Source organism: Perca fluviatilis, unplaced genomic scaffold (genome assembly GCF_010015445.1).
Source record: "Perca fluviatilis unplaced genomic scaffold, GENO_Pfluv_1.0 PFLUV_unplaced_scaf_1, whole genome shotgun sequence".
Classification (NCBI taxonomy): domain Eukaryota; kingdom Metazoa; phylum Chordata; class Actinopteri; order Perciformes; family Percidae; genus Perca; species Perca fluviatilis.
Genome location: NW_024375502.1, coordinates 430,033 through 450,673, shown reverse-complemented (window position 1 = coordinate 450,673; position 20,641 = coordinate 430,033). Strand labels below are relative to the sequence as shown.

Genomic DNA, 20,641 nt, shown 5'->3' with positions numbered 1-20,641 from the left:
CTGTAGGGGGCGCTGGAGAGGCAGCAGTTGGACAGACAGAGAGCAGAAGAAGAGGCTGCTGATGCCAGAGATGCTCTGCAGAAGGTCCTGGCTCTAGTTTACCCCCCTCATGTGTATTCAACAGCTAACTGTTTAACATCTCCACATCAGGACAGTGGAGGGACCATGGGTCAAACTCACAGCCCACGGGCCCAATCCAAAAACATGGGGAAGGGTTTTTCAACTTGCAATTACACAACAACGACTTTGAGACTCAGAAATCCCCCCAGAACCAGGACCAGAACCAGAACCAGAACCAGAACCAGAGAGATGGCATATTCAGGCTGAGAAAGAGCTCGTTGTGAGTCAGCTGGGTGGTAGCCTACTTTTTAAATGTAATCATTAGTTTTGCTTGATTTGCTAAATTCTAGGACAGCTTTGGAACTTTTTTGCTGACTTTTTCAGGCTTTATGTGGACCAAACTGGACGTGAAAAGACTTTATGAGACACAAGTTTTTTGTGATTGTTGAAGGCAAAAATCCTTGATTATGCGGCACGTTTTCTTAAAAAATGTGATGGAATATGTGGGATATTTATGCAATTTTATGCGAAATTAGCGAGAACTCTTCAAAAAAAAAAAAAAAAAAAAAGAAAAATGATCCCCGCTCCCAACAGCCTGCTTTTGATGATGAATTACGTCACTTTATAACGTTCCCATGGCAACAGGGGAAATGGCTGCTCTTGTGTGAAGTAAACGCAACATTTTTCAACTTTCTGCTGAGATATATTATGGAAATATATATACGAAAATATGGAATGCTGTTTTATTCACAATTAAATAAATGAATAAATAAATACATAAATACATGAATAAATAAATAAATAAATAAATATGCCTTTGAAATACACCATGAAATAAATAAATGAGGCAATAAATACATAATTAAATAAATTTAATTATTTCATGGTAATTTTTTTTCATAAGTACATATTTATTTATTTCAAGAGACTTTTATTTCCTAAGTCCACATTTATTTATTTCACTCTTTATTTATTTCCAGTTCTTATATGCAAATCAGGGGGCGTGGCTATCTCTCACATTCAGAACAAGGTGAATGGGACTTCTTTGGCAGACCAACAACAGGACAATTTTAACAATTTTCGCCATCTTATTCATCACTAAATTCACTTCTGAGAACGTTTTAAGCGAGAAATGAACTTTTTAGATTTCGAATATAGGCAGTTTTGTGAAAATCGTTGCCGAATTGACAATTTGCTTCAAAGTTTTCGGAGTTGAGGAGCTCCATATAGTGACGGGACAGCCAGCTAGCGTCTGCCAGGGGCTGCTAGCTCGTCGCTCAGAGAACCCAATGTAAGCTGGAGGTCTCTCTCTCTCTCTCTCTCTCTCACACACACACACATTAGGAGTAGTATTCATACACACGGTATTATACACGGTATTATATGTGTATGTGTGTGTGTGTGTGTGTGTGTGTGTGTCTGTGTCAAGGTTGTGCTGATCAACCTTTAAACATCTGCAGAATCTCATTAAGAAATAGTTTGGATTGTAGACTGTAAATATTACTATTATATTCATACATACAGTCTATGGTTTGGATGTTATTAAACGTAACACAAACACATCACAGTAACTTTATGCTTTTATTGTGAAAAGAGACAGAAATCAAAACTAAACATGACACATTTTTACACTTTCATGATCACAGCTTCCATCTTTACAGGACAGGAAGTGGAAGAAGTTTACAATGTTCTCCAGGAATCTGTTCAATCATTCTGAATTATTTCATACAAAGTTCATTCATTAGTTCATAACAATAACCTGAAGTATTTCTGTAAGTGTGATCCTGTACATACTCAACTGATCAGCAGTGAGAAACAGGAGGAGACTCTCCGTCCTACACACGACACAGAGACACTGAGGAACCAGGAGACCTGATCCTGAACCCAAACCCAGGATAGAGAGTCTGAGTGAATGTGGTGTTGAAGGTGTAGAGGTGGATCAGTGAGTCAGAGGAGACTGTGTAGAAGGACAGAGAGCCAGCAGGACAGTCCACATACACTGCTACTCTACCAGAGACAGAGGAGGAGGAGATAGATGTTCCTCTGTTATTGTGACGGACAGAGTAACGACCATCAGAGCACTCCAGACTCCAGGACTGATCATTCCATCCAAACACACAGTCTCTACTGACTCCTCTCCTCCTGATTCCTCTGTAACTCACTGATATATAAACATCTCCTCTCCTCTGGACCTCCCAGTAACAGCGACCAGTCAGACCATCTCTACACAGCAGCTGTTCCCAGGAGTCAAACCTCTCTGGATGATCAGGATATGGCTGATCCTCCTCCACTAATGTCACCTTCCTGTTGTTGTCAGACAGTTTGAGTTTTCTGTTCACTGTGTTTGTGTCCAGTGTGAGTTCACAGGAATCTGACGGAGAGAAGGACACACAACACAGCTGCAGTTATTAACCAATCAGCACTTTGATGATGACATCAGAGGGTTGAAGGAGTGATGTCACAGTTCCATGAATGAAATGTAAAACAGACTTACACTTCCTCAGACCTGGTGTCAACCATCTGACTCCAGCAGGCTCATCCCTGAAAGGAGGGGGGGGGGGGGGGCATTACATCACTCTCTCACACACAGCTTCATCTGATCTAATGTAGGGCTGGAATTTACTCATTTATATTCATATTTGGGCTGTCAATCAATTACAATATGAAATTCAGTTTAATTTCCTTTAAAGTTTCCAATCATAAGAGAAGTTCTTACTAGTAAGAGAGAGAGAGAGAGAGAGAGAGACACACAGACAGACAGACAGACAGACAGACAGAGAGAGATGAGAGAGGAGAGGAGAGGAGAGGAGACAGAGAGGAGAGAGAGAAACACATGCAGCTTCACATTAGGAACACATAAATTAGACCACAGTACACATTACAATTATTTAGGACTGAAAATAAGTTCCACTGGAAGTTTTAACCAGCGATAATGGAGCTGAGAGAGAAAGCACGCAGGGCATTTTATGCAATAAAAAGTCAAATCTACATTAAAATCCCAATTAGAATCTGGCTCAAACTATTTGAATCTGTAATAGAACCAGTTCTCCTCTACGGTAGTGAGGTGTGGGGTCCTATTTCCTACCAGAATCAGGCCCATTGGGACAAAAACCCAGTTGAAATCCTGCATCTAGAGTTCTGTAAAAGCATCCTACAGGTGCACAGAAAAACCACCAACAAGGCCTGCAGAGCTGAATTAGGCCAACTCCCTTTATTCATCAAAATTCAAAAACGTGCAATCAAATATTGGCTACATCTAAAAAACAGTGACCCCCACTCCTACCAGCAGAAAGCCCTGCAACACCAAGAGCTGAGCAAAGAGAAGAGTCCCCTCACTCAGCTGGTCCTGATGCTCAGGTCACCTCCTGACCCGGTTCTGCCTCAGGACCAGTCTGGGAACCAACCAATCAGAGTTAACCAAATTATAACACAATAGAAACTAAACTACATCACCGACTGGAACACACAAACAAAAGCACAAAGCAAAATGCAGTGCTACCTGTCCCTAAAGAGATAGTCCAGTGCTACCTGTCCCTAAAGAGAGAGTCCAGTGCTACCTGTCCCTAAAGAGAGAGTCCAGAGCTACCTGTCCCTAAAGAGAGAGTCCAGTGCTACCTGTCCCTAAAGAGAGAGTCCAGAGCTACCTGTCCCTAAAGAGAGAGTCCAGTGCTACCTGTCCATAAAGAGAGAGTCCAGTGCTACCTGTCCCTAAAGAGAGAGTCCAGTGCTACCTGTCCCTAAAGAGAGAGTCCAGTGTAGCAGACTACCTGACCACAGTGACTGATACCAAACTAAGGACTACGTTGACCAAGTCCAGACTCAGTGAGCACAGCCTGGCCATCCAGACAGGCCGCTACAAACAATCATGGCTGCCCAAAGAGCAGCGCTTCTGCCAGCTGTGTCAGAGAGACGAAGTCGAGACGGAGCTGCACTTCCTGAAAGAATGCACAGAGCTGCAGCCAATCAGAACTCAATATTTCCCCAAATTCAAACACAAACACCCGACATCAATAAAATGCCGATCCTGCTGGGAGAACAGCCAGAGAGCTGCAGTCTAGCAGCAGAATATGTCTTTACCTGCTACACACACACACACACACACACACACACACACACACACACACACACAGATACACACACAGAGGTACACAGATACACACACACACACACACACACACACAGGAAAGAAAATCATCATGGTAAAGATATAATAAGGCAAAACAAGTGAAGACAAAGACGAGCTAACTCTGCTAACACAACAGCTAACCCTGTTAACACAACAGCTAACTCTGGTAACACAACAGCTAACTCTGTTAACACAACAGCTAACTCTGTTAACACAACAGCTAACTCTGCTAACACAACAGCTAACTCTGTTAACACAACGCTAACTCTGTTAACACAACAGCTAACTCTAAAACAACAGCTAACTCTGTTAACACAACAGCTAACTCTGTTAACACAACAGCTAACTCTGTTAAAACAACAGCTCTGTTAACACAACAGCTAACACTGTTAATACAACAGCAACTTCAGCTAACTCTTCTTAACACAACAGCTAACCCTGCTAACACAACAGCTAACCCTGTTAACACAACAGCTAACCCTGTTAACACAACAGCTAACTGTTAACACAACAGCTAACTCTGCTAACACAACAGCTATAACCCTGTTAACACAACAGCTTACTCTAATAAAACAACAGCTAACTCTGCTAACACAACATCTAACCGTGTTAACACAACAGCTAAGCCTGCTAACACAACAGCTAACTCTGTTAACACAACAGCTCTGTTAACACAACAGCTAACTCTGTTAACAGAACAGCTCTGTTAACACAACAGCTAACTCTATTAACACAACAGCTAACTATGCTAACACAACCGCTAACCCTGTTAACACAACAGCTAACTCTGTTAACACAACAGCTAACCCTGTTAACACAACAGCTAACTCTGTTAACACAACAGCTAACCCTGATAACACAACAGCTAACTCTAAAACAGCTAACTCTGTTAAACACAACAGCTAACTCTGTTAACACAACAGCTAACTCTGTTAACACAACAGCTAACTATGCTAACACAACCGCTAACCCTGTTAACACAACAGCTAACTCTGTTAACACAACAGCTAACCCTGTTAACACAACAGCTAACTCTGTTAACACAACAGCTAACCCTGATAACACAACAGCTAACTCTAAAACAGCTAACTCTGTTAACACAACAGCTAACTCTGTTAACACAACAGCTAACTCTAACACAACAGCTAACTCTGCTAACACAACCGCTAACCCTGTTAACACAACAGCTAACTCTATTAACACAACAGCTAACCCTGTTAACACAACAGCTAACTCTAAAACAGCTAACCCTGTTAACACAACAGCTAACCCTGTTAACACAACAGCTAACCCTGTTAACACAACAGCTAACTCTAAAACAGCTAACCCTGTTAACACAACAGCTAACCATGTTAACACAACAGCTAACCCTGTTAACACAACAGCTAACTATGTTAACACAACAGCTAACTCTGCTAACACAACAGCTAACCCTGTTAACACAACAGCTAACTCTGTTAACACAACAGCTAACTCTGTTAAAACAACAGCTAACTCTTCTTACACGACAGCTAACCCTGCTAACACAACAGATAACCCTGTTAACACAACAGCTAACTCTGTTAAAACAACAGCTAACTCTTCTTACACGACAGCTAACCCTGTTAACACAACAGCTAACCCTTTTAACACAACAGCTAACTCTAAAACAACAGCTAACCATGTTAACACAACAGCTAACTCTAAAACAACATCTAACTCTGTTAACACAACAGCTAACTCTGTTAACACAACAGCTAACCCTGTTAACACAACAGCTAACTCTGTTAAAACAACAGCTAACTCTTCTTACACGACAGCTAACCCTGCTAACACAACAGCTAACCCTGTTAACACAACAGCTAACTCTGCTAACACAACAGATATAACCCTGTTAACACAACAGCTTACTCTAATAAAACAACAGCTAACTCTGCTAACACAACAGCTAACTGTTAACACAACAGCTAACTCTGTTAACAGAACAGCTCTGTTAACACAACAGCTAACTCTATTAACACAACAGCTAACTATGCTAACACAACCGCTAACCCTGTTAACACAACAGCTAACTCTGTTAACACAACAGCTAACCCTGCTAACACAACAGCTAACTCTGCTAACAACAGCTAACTCTGTTAACACAACAGCTAACTCTGTTAACACAACAGCTCTGCTAACACTACAGCTAACTCTGTTAACACAACAGCTAACCCTGCTAACACAACAGCTAACTCTGCTAACACAACAGCTAACTATGTTAACACAACAGCTAACTCTGTTAACACTACAGCTAACTCTGCTAACACAACAGCTAACCGTGTTAACACAACAGCTAACCCTGCTAACACAACAGCTAACTCTGTTAACACAACAGCTAACTCTGTTAACACAACAGCTAACTCTGTTAACACAACAGCTAACTCTTTTAACACAACAGCTAACTCTAACACAACAGCTAACCCTGTTAACACAACAGCTAACCCTGTTAACACAACAGCTAACTCTGTTAACACAACAGCTAACCCTGTTAACACAACAGCTAACTCTGCTAACACAACAGCTAACTCTGCTAACACAACAGCTAACCCTGTTAACACAACAGCTAACTCTAAAACAATAGCTAACTCTGCTAACACAACAGCTAACTCTGCTAACACAACAGCTAACCCTGTTAACACAACAGCTAACTCTGCTAACACAACAGCTAACTCTTCTAACACAACAGCTAACCCTGCTAACACAACAGCTAACTCTGCTAACAACAGCTAAGGACAGAGAAGAGGAGCAAGAAGGCTATGCTATGCTAAGGTAAGGTCCCAAAAGCTCCAAACCAAAGGAAAAACCACCAAAGGCTAGCACGTCTCCTTCCCACTCAAGAGAAGCTGTAGTAGAGTAGTAAGGTAAGTTTCCTTCATATCCACAAAAGTTTAATTTCTAATTTCTACCTCAAGAAACCAAGGCTACCCTGTGCTAACTTAAAGGAACACGCCGACTTATTGGGAATTTAGCTTATTCAGCATAACCCCCAGAGTGAGATAAGTCCATACATACCCTTCTCATCTCTGTGCATGTTGTAACGCTGTATGATGGTTCCACCGGCAGCACAGAACATGCAGGTAACTGGTTCCAGTAATCCTACTGCTCCCAATAAGTGACAAAATAACACCAACATGTTCCTATTTACATGTTGTGATTTGTAGTCACAGCGTGTACAAATAACAAGGTCACATGACCCACAGCCATCTTCAAAACCTCCTAAACAAACCCGGAACTATATTCTCAGACGAAGTGGCTCTGCTACTTCTGCTACTTGGCCGGGTGATTTGCTTTGCAGAGCTTACGCCTGTCTGAGAATATAGTTCCCGTTTATTGTTGATGAAATAGCTGTGTCTCAGGTTACCGTTGGTGTTTGTACTACGCTGTTACTCTCAGTACTTCGCTACTACTCGCAGTAGGATTGCTGGAACCATTCACCTGCAGGATCTGTGCTGGGCTGCTGCCGCTGGGGCCGTCGAACAAGCGTTACAACGCACGGAGATGAGAAGGGTATGTATGGACTTATCTAACTTGGGGGTTACGTTGAAGAAGCTGAATTCCCAAAAAGTTGGCGTGTTCCTTTAACATAGCGTGCTAATAGTAGCAGAGGGAGCAGCAGGGCAGGAGCAGCAGAGGGAGCAGCTGAGCGGCAGTTAGGAACTGAAACAATGTTAGGATCTCCGGGGAGAGCCCTGCCTCCTGTGATTGGCTACCCAAAAGAAATTAAAAGTACACAGGCCAAGAAAGCTTACAAACACAAAAACTCAGAGGCATGTTCCAAGGCAATGAGGCCAGTTTCAGCTCTGTCCAAGAAAACTTTAATACCATCAAAGCTCTGGCAGAGACTGAGAAACAGAGACAGGAGAAGATCAGCAGTGAGGGAGAAGAGCAACATCAAGCCCACAGAGCAACCACCAGGGGAAGAGCTGGAAGAGGATCAGCCTTTAGGAGACCCGTCAGGGCACATCAGTCAACTGGACAGCAGAGTGTCCCAGATGAGAGAGAGTGTTTGTCTGTGACGAAGTAAAGCTGGTGGAACTGAAGGAGCTACTGCTTTCTAAACAGACATCCACTGAATCCACACAGCAGCAGCCAGGTGAGGAATGAGACGAAGGCCTCCATACAGGAGCTAAGAGGAGAGAGTCCAGGAGCTACAGCAGGACAGACAGGTCATGGGCAGGAATCTCACTGCTATAAAAGAGGAGCTGAACCTGAGAGAGCCTAAAACATCTGGAGAGCAAAAGAAAACCAGTGATGCTGAGATCATTATCCTTATAGATTCTAATGGGAAATTTGTGAATGAGGACCAGCTTTTCGCCGGACAAAATGTCACCAAAATCCAATGTCCCAGGACGGACAATGCCCTCCAGCTGCTCACTGAGCCGATCCTGGGTCAGCCTAGACACATTATCATCCACACAGGTACTAATGACCTGAGACTACAGCAGGAGAGGGTAGCAGAGTCTGTGAAGAGAGAGAGGGCTCAGAGGGCTACACAGACCTTCCCCTCATCAAAGATTATAATCTCTACCATCCTCCCACGAAGAGACTTCCATCCTGACACCATCCACCGGATAAATGCTGGAATCTCCCGTGGATGTGCCCTCATGCCAAATGTCCACCTGGTCACCCCTACCCCAACAAAATGATGGTCCCCTCAAACCACAGCCTTTATGATAATTCACCTGGTACCCCTACCCTCAACATACAGTTTATGATAATGTCCACCTGGCACCCCTACCCTCAACATCCACAGCCTTTATGATAATGTCCACCTGGCCCACCCCTACCCTCAACATCCACAGCCTTTATGATAATGTCCACCTGGCCCACCCTTTACCCTCAACATCCACAGCCTTTATGATAATGTCCACCTGGTCCACCCCCTACCCTCAACATCCACAGCCTTTATGATAATGTCCACCTGGTCCACCCCCTACCCTCAACATCCACAGCCTTTATGATAATGTCCACCTGGTCCACCCCTACCCTCAACATCCACAGCCTTTATGATAATGTCCACCTGGCACCACCCTCAACATCCACAGCCTTTATGATAATGTCCACCTGGTCCACCCCCTACCCTCAACATCCACAGCCTTTATGATAATGTCCACCTGGTCCACCCCCTACCCTCAACATCCACAGCCTTTATGATAATGTCCACCTCTGACAGAGACCCGCCCTTATTCCTGTAAACACATATGATACCAACAACATGCTAGATCCGTGGGTTCAGAGATAGCAGCGTCCATAGCAACCAGCAGTTTATCTACAGCAGTGGAGGGCTGTGTATTTTACACCTGGGCCTTCAGTACTGTTGCATCAAAAGACAGTAAACAACATAAGCATTCACCCTTTCAACTTCTTTCAAGATAAAACTCCAGCAGGGGGCGAGAAAGTGCATGCATTGTGGAACCCATCATTGGCTTGTGTTTCCCTGGGGAACATTTAAACTGGTGCACCTTAGTGTGAACAGGTGGTGTGAAATGTTTGGTGAAAAAGTATTTCACTGAAATCCCTTCATGAAAGAGGGAACTCTCATTCAGACACATTCAGCTCATTCAAGAAAACTGGAGACACAACCGGTTGGAAAATGGACATTGTGTAAAATTGTTGCCAGTTAAGTTTATTTGTGTTGAGAATTGAGACCAATTGTCTAATTTGATAATTATATTTGGGAAACAATGATTGATGGCAAGTTAATTGACAATTGTTTATTTTCATATTGTATTTGAAATGTATAGTTTTCAGTTAATATATTAATACCATATTGTTGGTGAAACTTGAGTCTATCTGTGTTTGTTTGATTTTGCTGGGAGAAGTTTATCCTTAGACTTAGTTAAATCTAATTGCTATTTATGATGTGGTTACAATGACTACAATGAAATGATATTTAATCTTGAAAATGTCCTTAAAGTAAAGAATATTTTGTTTTGTTTATACCTTTTTAAAATGTTATCAAACTAACTTAATACTACTGCTAGCTACAATCTTCTACTACTACTACCAGGCGCGGCCTTACCTATGTTTCACCCGTTTCAATTGAAACAGGCCCTGCCCTCAAGGGGGCCCCCAACAGACCAGCAAAATCCCATTCATTTTCTCCATAGGATATTGATTTTCAGCCATAATGTCTAAACCATCCAAGTTAGATTGACCACGAGCTACGAGGTTGCGCGAAACAAACGTTTCTGCTCCTATAAAAGCCACAAGATATGAAATCAACCTTTTTATTTGCGATCTTCTGGAGAAATACTACACTACCCAAAATTCAACAACAACACTACGTCTCTGATTGGTCAAACTTCGCGGTTACCATGGCGGCGTTTACCGCTCGATGAACGGCTTAAAGCGAAAATAACCGGTAGTTTATTTGTTTATACCTTTGCCTTTTGCCGTTAGGTTAAAATGTTATTTTGAAGAAAAGAATTTTAAGAGGAAATGAAACGTACATATGCCAGTGGTGCTGAAAAACGAAAGATATCAGACAACAAAAGAAAAGCTTTATTCAGTCTACCAAAAGTGACCTCTTTCTTTGGTCCAGCATCTGTAACCCTACCGGCGACAGCAGCGGCCGAACCCCCGTCACAGGATGCTAGCCAAAATACAGATTATCCGTCTTCAGCTCAAACTGCTGGCAATAACGATGACCAAACACTGTTAGTAGAACAAGAACATGACGATCAAGATCCTACCGCTGAGACAGGCGAGGGAGATGCCAGGGAGAAAGCCCCGTTTACAGAGACAGACCGGGGTGCTGGCCCGGAGACATATTGCCGATGACCAACGAATTGATATTGTTAGCGGTCCTGTTCAGATAGAGGAGTTTAACTTCACACAAAGCCAATACACACCGCCCGTTTTACCAAGGACAGATATTTCATGAAGATGAAAAATGAAGAAAAATACGCAGGTCATGGTTAGTGTAGGCTACTCAAAATCATCCGATTCAGTCTTCTGTTTCTGCTGTGCCTTATTTGGCAAGCAGACGAGTAGTCTCACTCACAGAGGTTTCTGAATGTGGGAACGACTCACTCTCACACTGATGATCATGACAAATCCAATACACACCATGCCAATATGGACAGCTGGTGTGAGCTGGAGAAGCGGCTAAAAACGCCGGTACCATTGACAATACACCCTCAAAAAAGCTGCGCAAATATAAAAAAAACCCCCGGCCATGTGGATGCTGAGGACCTTGTGCGTGAGATCTCGGCTGCTATCACTGCCGTGCCAGCAAAAGAAACCTGGCCTGCAGATTCTGAGCTACATCTACAGAAACAGTTTAGTTGAACTGTATCCAAACCTCAGCATTGCTCTCCGACTCATGATGACAGTGCCTGTGATTGTAGCGAGCGCGAGAGAGGAGTTTCTCGCTTGAAGCTAATAAAAACACAATCGCTTGTTTTAAGTCTTCTGCACCACAGAATGATGTTCATTTTCTTAATTATGGGCTCGTCGATTTTAAAATCGGCGATAAAACACACCTGAGGTCAACAATGCTCCAGGAGGCTCAACTCGCTCGGATTTCAATTGAGCACGAGGTGACAAAATCGCTGGACAAAGATGAACTTATCAGGGCATTCTCAGCACTCAAACACAGAAGGGTGGATTTCTAAAAATGGCTCAGGTGAAATCACGCCCGGTGAGCTGACCGGGGCTGAAAAACGCGGAGCCCATCATTATTTATGAAAAGTTCGGTTCAGTGTCAGACACTTTTTCTTCTTTGCTTTTGTTAAATAATTCAAGTTGAGGGGATGTTTGAGCTGTTTTTTTTTTTTAAGTCAGCCCAGACAGTTGAAAATATGCGGCGCAAATCAATTAAGCTGAAAGTGCACGTAATACAATAATATACCATTGATGCAAACCAACAGGAATCCTTGCTTTTTCTGTTATGTTTATGTTTTATGTGGGTAGGGCCCCATATTAGTTATTGAAACGGGCCCCCAGATGCTTAAGGCCGGCGCTGACTACTACTAACTAACAACAATCTTCTACTACTACTGCTACTACAATCTTCTACTGCTATTAATAATTCCTCTGCTGCTTGTACCTACAAATTAAAATCCATCTAAAACAAACTAAACTGGAATTAAATAAAAGAAGTCAGAAGAAATCTGAGTTGTCCCTTGCGTCCTTCAGTCCTTGAAGAGGCCTTTTTCAAGTTTGGGCAAAGAGCTGAAGTGTGAACCATACATAACTTGACAAGTACTATCCTACAGCAATTAAATCACCTTTGAATAACCTCACCATGACACTAGGACATTACCGTGTGGAATAACGTGATTTAACACCTAGAGACACCTAATACACTACTGCAGAGACATGAACACACGCTGACTGAAGCATCACTTTCACACAGTATGACAGGATGCTGCATCACATGTAGTCAAAATAAATGGAATTACCAAATAAACCAAAACAAACCCACAACAATCGGTCATATTTACTCATACGGTGACCACAAAGCAATCAAAAACACAACTAACACAATCAGCGATCAACAGGCCTCCCCACAGGAGCACCGGCAGCTGACATTGTAAACCTCTAGCTAAGTAGTCTGCTGAAAGAGTAGATTAATGCTTCATCCACACACTCTTCTCACAGCGTAGAAAGCACATTGCTTTGTGCTAAGCTAGGCTAAACCTGTCCTGGACCTTTTTGTCGGTTGTACGATTTGTTGATCCGGGAGAGAGGGAAAAACAGGATGTTTCTTAAAACCCACGGACAGTGCCTTTAACATACAGAGATGTGTCCAAATTACATCACTTACTAGCAAAAGGGAGTTATCATTTTAGTTATTTTAGAGACGTTCTCCTTTAAAACTCCCTACACAAATATCTCCTTTTTGTTCATCAGTGTTTGTACCTGAGAGTGTTTAGTCTCCAGAGAGGATCCTTCAGTCCCTCTGACAGTAGCTTCACTCCTGAGTCTCCTGGATGATTGTAGCTCAGGTCCAGCTCTCTCAGATAGGAGGGGTTGGAGCTCAGAGCTGAGACCCAGAGAAGAACAGCCTTCCTCTGAGATTAGACAGCCTGACAGACTGCAAACACAAAGAACAACACACAGGAACCCTCTGTCAACACGAGGAGGCTTGCTGTCCAGGTTTCTTTTGGTCCAGATTAAGAATGAATATTTAAAATAATCTGTGGTTTTTAATTATTCAACAAGTAAAAAATGAGAAATCCTCATGGAAAGTAACTCTGAGTGTAGAAATGAATAATTATATAATTAAAACTACTGCCCAAGTTTATCATATCAACAGACACAAAGCTACATGTTAGCTGTTTTGTCAACTAAAGTTAATCAGAGTTTAAATGGTCATCAGCTGAATAGGTTAATGAATCCTGACCTGAGAGTCTCCAGTGTGCAGTGTGGACTTCTCAGTCCAACACAGATCAGCTTCCCTCCTGAATTCTGCAGGTTGTTGTTACTCAGGTCCAGCTCTCTCAGACTAGAGGACTGGGAGCTGAGAACTGAGGACAAAGCTTCACAGCTTCTCTCAGACAGGTTACAGCCACTCAGCCTAAAAAGGATATTCAGACAGTCCATTTAATAATTGATAAATTAAGAAACAAAAGCTTAGGTAGCAGTCTTTTTTTAATAAAAGGTTGAATAACCTGATCATTTCCAGTGTGCAGTGTGGACTCTTCAGTCCATCAGAGATCAGCTTTACTCCTGAATCCTGCAGCTCGTTGTTACTCAGGTCCAGCTCTCTCAAACTAGAGGACTGGGAGCTGAGAACTGAGGACAGAGCGCTTACAGCTTCTCTCTGACAGGTTACAGCCACTCAGTCTGGAGAGACAACAGTTACAATATGTAATTGAGTTTAATTTCCTTTAAATTGTCCAATCATAAGAGAAGTTATGTCAGGACACTTTCCAGATAGAGGAGATCTAACTCAGGATTTTATTTCATAGTACGCGCACAACAACAGTCCTCCTCTAAAGCTGTTTACTGCTCCAGACATCAGCTGTTCTTATAATAGACTATTAGATGTGTAGGAGAGGGTGTTCCCAGTGTACTTTATCATATCGTAATGAATATTACTAGAGAGGGGAGAGACAAGAGAGAGAAAGAGAGAGAGAGAGAGACAGACAGACAGAGAGAGAGAGAGAGACAGACAGACAGAGAGAGAGACAGACAGAGACAGAGAGAAAGAGACAGAGAGAGAGAGAGAGACAAGAGAGAAAGAGAGAGAGACAGACAGACAGAGAGGGAAGCTGGTATTCCTCCTAGGAGAAGAGAAGCTGGTAGGTCCTCCTAGGAGAAGGGAAGCTGGTAGTCCTCCTAGGAGAAGAGAAGCTGGTAGTCCTCCTAGGAGAAGGGAAGCTGGTATTCCTCCTAGGAGAAGAGAAGCTGGTAGTCCTCCTAGAAGGGGAGCTGTAGGCGGCTCCCTAGGAGAAGAGAAGCTGGTAGTCCCTCCTAGGAGAAGAGAAGCTGGTAGTCCCTCCCTAGGAAGAGAAGCTGGTAGTCCCTCCTGGGAGAAGGAAGCTGGTATTCCTCCTAGGAGAAGAGAAGCTGGTAATCCTCCCTAGAATGGGAAGCTGGTAGTCCCTCCCAGGAGAAGAGAAGCTGGTAGTCCTCTCCTAGGAGAAGAGAAGCTGGTAGTCCTCCTAGGAGAAGAGAAGCTGGTAGTCCTTCCTAAGGAAGGGAAGCTGGTATTCCTCCTAGGAGAAGAGAAGCTGGTAGTCCTCCTAGAAGGGAAGCTGGTAGTCCTCGAGAAGGGAAGCTGGTAGTCCTCCTAGGAGAAGAGAAGCTGGTAGTCCTCCTAGGAGAAGGGAAGCTGGTAGTCCTCCTAGGAGAAGAGAAGCTGGTAGTCCTCCTAGGAGAAGAGAAGCTGGTAGTCCTCCTAGGAGAAGAGAAGCTGGTAGTCCTCCTAGGAGAAGGGAAGCTGGTATTCCTCCTAGGAGAAGAGAAGCTGGTAGTCCTCCCTAGGAGAAGAGAAGCTGGTATTCCTCCTAGGAGAAGAGAAGCTGGTAGTCCTCCTAGAAGAAGGGAAGCTGGTAGTCCTCCTAGAAGGGAAGCTGGTAGTCCTCCTAGGAGAAGAGAAGCTGGTAGTCCTCCTAGGAGAAGGGAAGGTGGTAGTTCCCTCGGAGAAAGCTGAGAGAAGAGAAGCTGGTAGTCCCTCCTAGGAGAAGAGAAGCGGGTAGTCCTCCTAGAAAAAGAGAAGCTGGTAGTCCTCCTAGGAGAAGAGAAGCTGGTAGTCCTCCTAGGAGAAGAGAAGCTGGTAGTCCTCCCTAGGAGAAGAGAAGCTGGTAGTCCTCCTAGGAGAAGAGAAGCTGTGATCCTCCTAGAGGAGAAGAGAAGCTGAGTAGTCCCTCCTGAGGAGAAGAGAAGCGTGAGTCCCTCCTAGGAGAAGAGAAGCTGGAGTAGATCCTCCCTAGGAGAAGAGAAGCTGGAGTCCCTCCCTAGGAGAAGAGAAAGAGAAGCTGGTAGTCCCCCTAGGAGAAGAGAAGCTGGTAGTCCCTCCGAGGAGAAGTGAAGTAGTCCTCCTAGGAGAAGAGAAGCTGGTAGTCCTCCTAGGAGAAGAGAAGCTGAAGTAGTTCCTAGGAGAAGAGAAGCTGGTAGTCCCTCCTAGGAGAAGAGAAGCTGGTAGTCCCTCCTAGGAGAAGAAGCTGGTGAGTCCCTCAGGAGAAGAAGCTAGTAGTCCCTGGCAGAACATGGAACATCATGTGTTATGTAATTGTTTATATGTAATGTTATGTTGTATGTTTATGACACTTATAGAATATGAATGACACCTACTGTATGTATTTAATATGTGATATGTACTATATGTATTTAATATGTGATATGTACTATATGCATTTAATATGTGAATGTACAATATGTATTTAATGTGATATGTACTATATGTATTTAATGTGATATGTACTATATGTATTTAATGTGATATGTACTATATGTATTTAATGTGATATGTACTATATGTATTTAATGTGATATGTACTATATGTATTTTCTATAAACTGCTTTGGCAACAACATGTTTTCTTTGTTCATGCCAATAAAGCAAATTGGAATTAAGAGAAAGAGAGAGAGACAGAGAGAGAGAGAAACAGAGAGAGAGAGACAGACACAGAGAGAGAAAGACAGACAGACAGAAAGAGAGAGACAGACGGACACAGAGAGACAGACAAAGAGAGAGAGGGAGAGAGAGATAGAGACAGGGGAGAGAGAGACAGAGAGAGAGAGAGAGACAGACAAAGAGACAAAGAGTGAGAGACAAAGAGAGAGAGGAGAGAAGATAGAGAGAGAGAGAGAGGACAGAGAGAGAGAGAGGGACAGACAGAGAGAAAGAGAGAGAGACAAAGAGAAAGAGGGAGAGAGAGTAGAGAGAGAGAGACAGAGAGAGAGAGATAGAGAGAGACAGACAGACAGAGAGAGAGAGAAGAGACAGACAGACAGAGAAAGAGACAGACAGACAGAGAGAGAGACAGGACAGAGAGACAGCAGAGAGAGAGAGAGACAGAGAGAGACAGACAAAAAGAGATAGACAGACAGACAGAGAGACAGACAGAGAGAGAGAAAGAGAGAGAGAGAGAGAGAGAGAGAGAGAGAAGAGAGAGAGAGAGAGAGAGAGAGAGAGAGAGACAGAGAGAGAGAGAGAGAGAGGAGAGAGGAGAGAGATAGAGACAGGGGAGAGAGAGAGAGATAGAAGACAGACAGACAGACAGACAGACAGACAGACAGACAGAGAGAGAGAGAGAGAGAGAGAGGGAGAGAGGGAGAGAGATAGAGACAGAGGAGAGAGAGAGATAGAGAGACAGACAGACAGACAGACAGACAGACAGACAGATAGAAAGAGACAGAGAGATAGAGAGAAAGAGAGAAAAGAGAAGAGAGAAGAGACAGACAGACAGACAGACAGAGATAGAGAGACAGAGAGAGACAGAGAGATATAGAGAAAGAGAGGGAAGAAAGAGAGATAGAGAGATAGAAAGAGACAGACAGACAGACAGACAGAGAGAGATAGAGAGACAGAGAGAGAGACAGAGATAAGAGACAGAGAGAAGAGAGATCAGACACCTCCTCAGTCTCATATGCTCCAGGCTGATCAGCTAAGTGGGACTCTAAGGTGTCATACTAACCACTACTCTTATTTTTAAGTGTTTTTGTAACAGTCGCAAAGTTTTATAAGTTTACTATCCACTTTTAATTAGGGCTGTTTTTATTTTAATCTTAATCTATTCAATTCCGGTTTTAAATTATAAGGCTATTATTACCAGATTTATTTTATTTTTTCATATTTTATTTTAACTAATTTATTTCTATTTACTCTTTAGCTTCCAGTGCAGAATGAGTTAGCCTTTTTCTTATTGGTCATTACTTAAAAAATGAGGAGTACATCTCTGGCAACACAATAATTCATAACTTGTTTCGGTCTCTCATAAAAAAAAAAAAAAAAAAAAAAAAAAAAACTAAACCCTTTGTCTAACCCTGTAACTCATATCTGCAAATAGCTAAACGGAAGATAGTATTTAGAAAATGTATTACTACTTTAATTAAGGACAGGGCTACCGCTCATTTATAACTCATTACTGTAGGTTTATCTCTTTTTAAAAACTGTATTTGTATTTGCTAACAATGAAGCCATTTACTGTCTCTGTGTGGAATATTCAGGGCCTTAACTCTTCATTGTTTGGATGTAAAAGTGAAACCCCCAATTCAAAGACAACACCAAAGACACAGACATCATCATCCTCCAAGAGACCTGGTGTAGACCTGGCTCTGTCACTCACTGCCCCCCAAACTACAGACAAATCCTGCTGTCATCAGTCAAACCCGACTGTTAAAAAAGGGAGGGACTCAGGAGGGATTATTATCTGGTACAAAGATGAAATATCTAAGTACATCACCCCTATAAAATATGAACACTCACACATTTGGCTTAAAATAAAACAAGGCATCACTAACCCTCCGACAGACATATTCCTGTGTGCTGTATACATTCCCCCAGTGACTCCCATATAACGATGAAGACATCTTCCCCCTTCTCCATGAGCAGATCTGCAGCTTCCAGGCCCAGGGAAGGGTGCTAATCTGTGGAGACCTGAACGCCACGTACTGGCTCGCTCCCCTGACTACAGCACAGAGCTAGGTAACAGTCATATATTCGGACACAACTATCCACAAAACAGAACCAACCTTCCTCGTTCCAACTGTGACCCGTGACGAATAAGAACGGCCGAGAGTTACTGCAGCTCTGCCAAGCCTGGGTCTGTACATCGTCAACGGTAGGTTACGAGGAGACTCTTTAGGTAGAAATACGTTTTGCTCACCTCTTGGCAACAGCACCGTTGATTACATGGTAACAGATTTAGACCCTTTCTCTCTCAGTGCATTCATAGTTAAACCACTGCCCCCTGTCTGACCACAGCCAAATTACTGTGTTCCTCAGAAGGTCAGTGACCAACAACACCACCCCCACAGCCCAGTAAGCTGTTTAACATCAGGAGATCATACAGATGGGCCGAAAACAAAAGCAGAAGAGTTCCAGAAAGCAATCAGCTCACCGAAATTCAAACACTATTAGATACCTTTCTGGACATCACATATGTACACAGTCAAGAGGGCATAAATAATGCAGTTAGACATGTCAATCACATCATCATGCAAACTGCAAAAAAATCACAATTGAAATTATCCAAAAATAAACCTAAGAATCCCAAAGATGATAATTGGTTTGACAAAGAATGTAAAGAAATTAGACAAAATGTTAGGAGATTATCTAACAAAAACACAGAGATCCAGGAAATGTAGACTTACCCTTCTTTACTGTGCCACACTTAAACACACAAACGCGTACACTCAGAATCAAAAAGCTCAACACACACACAAACAACTGGCATTAATCGAGGAGTCCATCAACACAAACCAATTCTGGGAAAAATGGAAGAATCTTAAAAAATCCAAACCTGGAGAATTGGCGATACAGAATGGAGACATATGGGTTGACCATTTTGAAACGCTCTATGAGCCATTACCAAGGAATCCAGACCCAAATCAAAACCAAATAATAACCAAACTGAATGAACTAGAATTGGCTGTTAAAGTACCAGAATCCTCTGGACTCCCCCATTAATGAACAGGAACTCAGAGACAAACTCCGGCCACTAAAACCCCAAAAAAAGCCATTTGGCTCGATGACATCATGAACGAGATGCTGAAATACACCAGCCCACAATTCCAATTGGCCGTTCTGAAACTCTTTAATTTGATCCTGAGTGTAGGTTACTTCCCTGACATCTGGAATCACGGTCTCATCACACCAATCTACAAATCTGGAGATACATCTGACCCAAATAATTACCGAGGCATCTGTGTGAACAGTAATCTGGGGAAGCTCTTTTGTAGCATCATCAACTCCAGACTCATAAACTTCCTTACCAAACACAATGTCTTGAGTAAAAGTCAAATTGGATTTGTACCAAAACACAGAACCTCTGATCATATTTACACCCTACACACCCTGATAGACAAACATGTTCACCAAAACAACAACAAAATCTCTGCATGTTTCATAGATTTCCAAAAGGCATTTGACTCTATTTGGCACAGTGGACTATTCTACAAAGTTATTGAATCTGGTGTAGGGGTAAAACATATGACATCATTAAATCCATGTACACTAACAATAAGTGCAGTATTAAAATTGGCAACAAAAGAACAACATCCTTCTGTCAGAAGCGTGGAGTGAGACAGGGCTGCTGTCTGAGTCCCACTCTATTCAACATCTATATAAACCAACTGGCCACCATCCTAGAGACATCAGCAGCACCTGGTCTCACTCTACACCACTCTGAGATCAAGTTCCTGCTCTATGCAGATGACCTGGTCCTGTTGTCCCCTACAGAACAGGGCCTACAGCAGAACCTGGACCTGCTGGGCAGTACTGCCAGACCTGGGCCCTGGCAGTAAACACTCAAAAGACAAAGACAATGACTTTTCAAAAAGATCCAGATCTCAAGGAAACACATGCAGCTTCACATTAGAAACACATAAATTAGACCACAGTACACATTACAATTATTCAGGACTGAAAATAAGTTCCACTGGAAGTTTTAACCCAGCGATAATGGAGCTGAGAGGAAAGCACGCAGGGCATTTTATGCAATAAAAAGTCAAATCTACATTAAAATCCCAATTAGAATCTGGCTCAAACTATTTGAATCTGTAATAGAACCAGTTCTCCTCTACGGTAGTGAGGTGTGGGGTCCTATTTCCTACCAGAATCAGGCCCATTGGGACAAAAACCCAGTTGAAATCCTGCATCTAGAGTTCTGTAAAAGCATCCTACAGGTGCACAGAAAAACCACCAACAAGGCCTGCAGAGCTGAATTAGGCCAATTCCCTTTATTCATCAAAATTCAAAAACGTGCAATCAAATATTGGCTACATCTAAAAACAGTGACCCCCAGCGTACATGGGT

The 20,641-nt window shown here is 42.8% G+C and overlaps 1 long non-coding RNA gene and 1 pseudogene across 1 annotated transcript; both read right to left on the bottom strand.

Moving 5' to 3' along the window:
* Positions 1-1,849: 1,849 nt before the first annotated feature.
* Positions 1,850-20,641, bottom strand: part of LOC120554972 — a 53,352-nt pseudogene continuing 34,560 nt past the window's right edge.
* Positions 8,695-10,366, bottom strand: LOC120555013. The gene is made up of 3 exons (XR_005638614.1): positions 9,331-10,366; positions 9,029-9,038; positions 8,695-8,826 (listed from the first exon to the last, which is right to left on the bottom strand). It is a non-coding gene; the product is annotated as an uncharacterized LOC120555013 (long non-coding RNA).